Source organism: Aotus nancymaae, unplaced genomic scaffold (assembly GCF_030222135.1).
Source record: "Aotus nancymaae isolate 86718 unplaced genomic scaffold, 86718_ANA_hifiasm-v0.15.2.pri h1tg000022l_1, whole genome shotgun sequence".
NCBI classification, from domain to species: Eukaryota; Metazoa; Chordata; class Mammalia; order Primates; family Aotidae; genus Aotus; species Aotus nancymaae.
The window spans coordinates 758,741-764,531 of record NW_026988435.1 but is presented as its reverse complement, the minus strand read 5'-3'; the positions used below and the strand labels follow the sequence as shown (position 1 = coordinate 764,531).

The following is a 5,791-nucleotide window of genomic DNA, read 5'->3' as shown; positions in this document are numbered from 1 at the left end:
TTCAAGTGCACGTGAAAACCCAAGATCTTCTGAAAGCCCAGCGTCGGCTCAGAGGCTGTGTCGGGGAGTCTGTGCAGTGGGATCCACCATTTGAGCTCTGCATCAATTATGATCCATTTCCTCTGGTGTGCCAACGAGATGTCAGCAGCTCTCTTTACTGTGAGTGCATTTCCCAGGTTTTCAGCTGATGAATTTGAGGAGAAAAGCATTTTCCTCCTTCAAGAATCTATACAGCCCGAGACCAGCAGCAAGTCAAGAAGCGGCCCCGACCAAGCACGGGCGCACCTGCAGACGGTGAGCTGACGGCACTGTGGATACTCAGCCCTTAATGCTGATTCAAGAATAATGATTGCAGGTTTGTTCCAAAGTTGCATATTTAAAATAAATCAATAAAAATGCTAAGCCATATTGTTATTCATGTGAGAAAATTTTAATTTACTATTCTATCAAAAAAATTTAAAAAAAAAATTTTTAAGAGGTTGTAGGTAGAATCATTTTTATTGGAGCATGGCCTGTTTGGAGCTTACAACTCTGCAGCCCCCATGGGTAGCTGTGGGTGGGGGAAGATAGTATCAAAAAACGACAAAGAGAGCTGATGAGGCTGTGGGACTGGTAGAAGCTGTTGGCGGGTAGAGTGGGCTGGGGCCCTGACAGGTTTAGATTGAGGTATGGCAGCGTTAATAATACTCTTGGAGCGTTAATACTCTGGGGAGGAGCAGGCACTTGGGGATCCCTAGGGCATGAAGGCACTTGGGATTGGGGAGGGGATGGGGAATGTGCAGCGGGACTGGGCGGGGCCAGGCCCCCGGGGTTTTGCAGGCACTTCAGGTAGTGCTGGGTTGGGGCAGTAGGCGGCGCTTGGTGCCGCCCGGGAGAACCGGGTCATCGGTCAGTTTCCATGAAAACAAAAACAATCGGCCGCGCAGCCGCAGGCACTCGAACGCCATGAGCGGGGTCCAGGGACGCGGGGCCGGGTGGAGTAAGCGAACGGGGGCAGCGGCGACACGCCAGGGGGCGAGGAGAAGAACGCGGCCTCGGCAGGGCCCCCGGCAGGGCCGGGGAGCCGAGCGCCGCCTCTGCATGGATCAATGCGTGATGGTGGAGCGCGAGCTGGAGAAGGTGCTGCACAAGTTCTCGGGCTACGGGCAGCTGTGCGAGCGCGGCCTGGAGGAGCTCATCGACTACACCGGTGGCCTCAAGCATGAGATCCTGCAGAGCCAGGCCAAGATGCTGAATTATCAGGGACAATTTCCCTTGTTTTGACACAGTACTGTAAAAGAATAAAGGATACCGTTCAAAAATTGGCCTCCGACCACAAAGACATCCACAGCAGTGTTTCTCGTGTTGGAAAAGCCATTGATAAGAATTTTGATTCTGACATTAGCAGTGCGGGAATAGATGGCTGCTGGCAGGCAGACAGCCAGTGACTTCTCAATGAGGTGATGGTGGAGCACTTCTTTCGACAAGGAATGCTGGATGTAGCTGAGGAGCTCTGTCAGGAATCTGGTCTTTCTGTAGACCTAGGTCAGAAAGAACCATTTGTGGAGTTAAATAGAATATTAGAGGCATTAAAGGTCAGAGTTCTGAGACCGGCTCTGGAGTGGGCAGTATCAAACCGGGAAATGCTTATAACTCAAAACAGCTCCTTGGAATTTAAGCTACACAGACTGTATTTTATTAGCTTGTTAATGGGTGGCACCACAAATCAGCAAGAGGCATTACAATATGCTAAAAATTTTCAGCCATTTGCCCTAAATCATCGAAAAGGCATTCAGGTTTTGATGGGAAGCCCTGTGTACCTGAGACGAAGGATTGAGAACTCACCATACGTTCACCTACTTTATGCAAACCAGTAGGCTGATATCTGTGACATCTTTACACGGGATGCTCGTGCCCTCCTGGGGCTCTCCGTGGAGTCCCCTCTCAGTGTCAGTTTGTCAACAGGTTGTGTGGCACTGCCAGCTTTAATTAACATCAAAGCCATGATGGAACAAAGGCAGTGCACTGAAGTTTGGAACCAGAAAGATGAATTACCTATTGAAGTGGACCTTGGTAAAAAAGTGCTTATATCCCTCTATATTTGCCTGCCCCATTCTTCATCAGCAAACAGATAACAATCCACCCATGAAATTGGTCTGTGGTCATATTATATCAAGAGATGGCCTGAATAAAATGTTTAATGGTAGCAAATTAAAATATCCATACTGTCCAATGGAAGAAAGCCCAGGAGATGCTGAACAGATATTTTTCTGAAGAGATAACTTTAGTTTGCAATTTGTAAGTGAAACTGAATTGTGGGCGCATTTCAGAAGAGAACATTTCATATAATGCAGCTAGCCAAGGACTCCCGTTTCTATAAGCTAATGCTCCAGAAACTTTGCCAACCTGTTAGTGTGCACACACTGAGGGGAGCGCTCCCAGTGAATATTATCGTAGGGCTTTATTATATTCTTGGTCTTCATTTCCGATCAAGTAAATACACCAGCAGTTGTCATTCAGTGCAGGTTTTTGTACTTAATTATATGGTGTTTTTTTACTTTTTAAGAGCAGAAACGGAAATTGACCTCCCCACCATGTGTTTAATATTTCTCCTGCTTTTACTTTTGTCATTTTCTTGATAATTGTAAGCCTTGAGTGTGTTTGTGAAAAAGTTTTATTTTCTGTTATGTATATGTGAGGTTTGTTCTTGGGTTCTTGCCAAGTTTAAAATGAAGAAACTGAGGCCAACACAAGAAGATCCAGTATAAAGGAATTTATTCAGGCTCCCAGGCAAGGTTTTGCAGTCCAACAGGAGGGGCCCGAGAAGTCGCACGGACGCCTCTCAGACAGGGGTTTTTATAGGGAGTGAAGGAGCTCGATTGGTTGTGGGAGAGCAGGGCTACTATTGGGTGAGTTTACAAGCCTTTGTTTGTATACAGGACTTGGCTGCTATTGGCTAGAAAGGGTCAGCTGCTATTGGCTAGAAAGACTTGGCTGCTATTGGCTAGAATCACAAGACCCTGCTTGCATAGTGGGTTCTTTAAGGGAAAGCCAGGCTGTGCGAGAAAGGGAGAAGGGAACATGCCTGAGCTTGTCCGAGCTTTCCAGAAAAAAGGGGGGGTGTGTATGTCTGAGCTCCCGGAGAGGCAATCGGCCTTACAGTATACATAATTAAATGAAAAGTTTTCAGAAAAAGTTTGATGAATGATGGTTATGAAACTAATTTGCATTTTTATTTGCTTAAGGAAGAAAACTGTGATAGATTCCAGATTTGCTTTTTGATGTTTTTCTCTGCTTCAGCTCCAAGAAGTCAACACACCTGCATTTTAGCTCTGCCTGCAGCCCCAGCAGGCTGTGTGTTAAAAATTTCATTGTTTAACCAGCTGGTGTGAGAAGTCTTCTGTTAGAGTGGAAGGAGTACTATTATTTGTTTTTTTGTTTGTTTGTTTGTTTTTTGCTTTATTGCCAATAGGTGCTTGTTTTAAAAGTATGTTTAATAAATGAAATTCTAAAGTTAGCGGTGTTCTTAAGTTGATATTTGCTCTCTCGGTCTTGGTGGCCCTATTATATCATTGCAGACACAGTGTTGTGCATGTGTGTATGTATGTGCACCATCATCAAACATTGTGTATCTGGAAGGAAAGCAGCATGTTCCAGTTCTAAAACGCAGTTACCAGACCCATCACTTTAAATCTTTAAAGTTAGAAGCTAGCAAATTTTCTGTAGTGCAGAATGTTTATTGCTGTTTTTGTGTTTGAATAGAATAATGTTCGATGCTTCTCTTCTGCAAAGTGTATCATTTCATTACTGTGAATCTGTATATTAATCTAATGGATACAGATAATGATGTTTTCTCTTGTGAGGTATCTTCATTTAATGCACTGTCCAGAAATAGCCATGTGTAAGAGTCTCTCTCTATGATGAACTACATGGAAAAGACTTCTGTGGACATAGTTCTGACTGAAGCCCATGAAGTTACTTCATTATAAGAAGAATGTTACTTGGAAATCACCAAATATTTTGTGACTTTATTTCATCTGACGTGGAGTGAATAGCAATAGGAATACTTTCATAAGAAAATGAAAAAAGAAGAAAACAGAAGCAAAGAGAAATGTTGCACTTCACATTTTAAACTACAAATGGACTTAGTTTGAGGGAGGGCAATCACAGATTTGGTGCTAATTAGAAACTGGTAGCATTTACAGTACTACACCAGCCTGGATGGTTTTTCTGAACTGTTTACCTGGGAGAGCTGGGATTTGTTTGTGAAGGAAAAGAGTGCTGCGGGGAAGCCCTGTTTGCCTACTGTGCAGCTAGGCCTATGTGGATGGCTACTGCTTGCTATGTGGGTTCTCCAGTGGTCAGGATTGGCCCAGCTCAGAGTGCTTGTCTGGTCCAACCTCAGTCTGGCCCCATAGCGACTTTTGCCCCATGATTCTGCCTCACTGTTGGAATGCTCTTTGAAGTTCCTCCTCTTTTTGCTAAAGCAGTGAAGGAAGAGAATAGAGACAAACTCTGGACTGTGAAAGAGAAGGTAGAGAATTCCAGGCAACAGTCTGACCAAGGGTGTAAACCAGTTTATTATATATATATATTTATTTATTTATTCCTTTGAATTAAAACCTAGAGTATTGTTTTTTTGTTTTTGTTTTTGTTTTTTACCCTTTCCTCCCTAGGCCAAGGTTTGCTCATGCTCATCTTTCCACCCCATATACCTACACAACATTTAGGCTTCATATAAGGTTTGAATGAGACAGATGTACTCTGAAGGCTGGTGGTAAATGTGTTTGGTGACTGAACACTTCATACAGTCAGCTTGGGCCACTTTTAAGGACAAAAGCCAGAGCTCAGCCTTATCCCTCTCCTAATGTTGGGAGTCAAAAAACTGTTGACAGTTTTCTTGTGCAGTTCATGAAAACTTTAAAAAGAACATGCTTTAATTGAAGCATTTGACTTTGCAACTTTCTGTGTAAGGTCCTTGTTCTCACCCGGGCATGATGAGGGCCAAAAAATCTGCAACTCATGAATCTGACAATTTTACATAGAAATTATGTCTCATGACCATCCCTAAGTGCATAGACCTAAAATTCATGAGACTAAATGGGAGGGAGAGGTGGATTTAAAGAGGTCAGACCTTAACCAAAGATGCTGAGATTCAGCATTCTGTCCTCCCTGCCCTAGAAACTCCATCATAAATGCTGTCATGACCCTTTCATCGCTGATGCTTTTTGCATGTCAGCAGTACAGGAGGATGCTTTTTGTCTCTCTGTGCCTCCACTTAAAAAAGATAATGACAGAGGCAAGATTTAACAGTCACATTTAATTATAAGGTACATCGAAGACAGAATTTCAGAATGGTTTCTAAAATTTTCCTGGGAACTGTTTCCACATATCAGTTGTAGACAAAGGCCATGAGACTATGCTACACCCATAAAACCTTATTAGCAAGTCTTTAGATTCTGACTTAGCCAGAGCATCTGAGTGTTCAAATACAGTTTTATAGTCGCTAAGGTTGTCTCTTGATCTTTTTTCCTCTGTTGTGTGATCATCACAGATGCTATTTCTGTTGTTTTATTGATGATTATATGAGACTTCTAATACATAAATAAATGGGTATCTGTGCCTCTTTATTTTAAAAATTTTGAAGAAAAGAGCCACCTCATATTCATAGGGAGTGTATTTTTTGAGTGTATGAACATTTAATTGAAAATAAGAAAGTTGTGAAGTAAATCTTAACTTTTCTGTAGCAGCTAATGTATACAGAGACACTAAAACCTACAGCACATGTTGTGGGGAATGAGGATCCTCTTTT

General features: G+C 42.9%; 1 pseudogene; it reads left to right on the top strand.

Annotated features, from left to right (window-relative positions):
* The first annotated feature begins 1,080 nt into the window (after positions 1–1,080).
* LOC135276378 (E3 ubiquitin-protein ligase RMND5A-like) lies at positions 1,081–3,496 on the top strand (annotated as a pseudogene).
* Positions 3,497–5,791: the final 2,295 nt, after the last annotated feature.